Genomic DNA, 488 nt, shown 5'->3' with positions numbered 1-488 from the left:
AAAAGTCTTTTATGTTTCAAGCCTATGCTCTTCTACAGAAAGGGACACAGAAAAAACAAGGAGAGAAACGAGAGAAAAAAATGTATGTAGTGGCTATATATATGTATGTATGTATGTATGTATGTATATGTATATACAACATACTTCCACAGTTTTCATCTATCAAATTCGCTCACTAGGTAGTGGGGGTGGGGACAGGGTCAACCTGGCTGGGGGGAGCTATAACAGGAGATAGCTTGCTTCTTGCCAAGGTACCACTCTGCAATACGTAGGACTAAACCAAAAACCTCACGCCCATGCCTCGCCTGCACACATCTCCAATCAACTGCATTAACCTTGTCCCCCTGGTACACGAGAAATACTCGATTCCTATCGACACGAATGGGAGACTCAAGAGATTGTCTGTGACTGCTCCTGATTCCGTAAGCACCTAAGACAATTAGCGAAGTCACTGTACAGACAAGCAAGCCATTCCTCAATTGCAAACG

Source organism: Octopus sinensis, linkage group LG24 (assembly GCF_006345805.1).
Source record: "Octopus sinensis linkage group LG24, ASM634580v1, whole genome shotgun sequence".
NCBI lineage: Eukaryota > Metazoa > Mollusca > Cephalopoda > Octopoda > Octopodidae > Octopus > Octopus sinensis.
Note: the sequence above shows the minus strand (reverse complement) of the source record.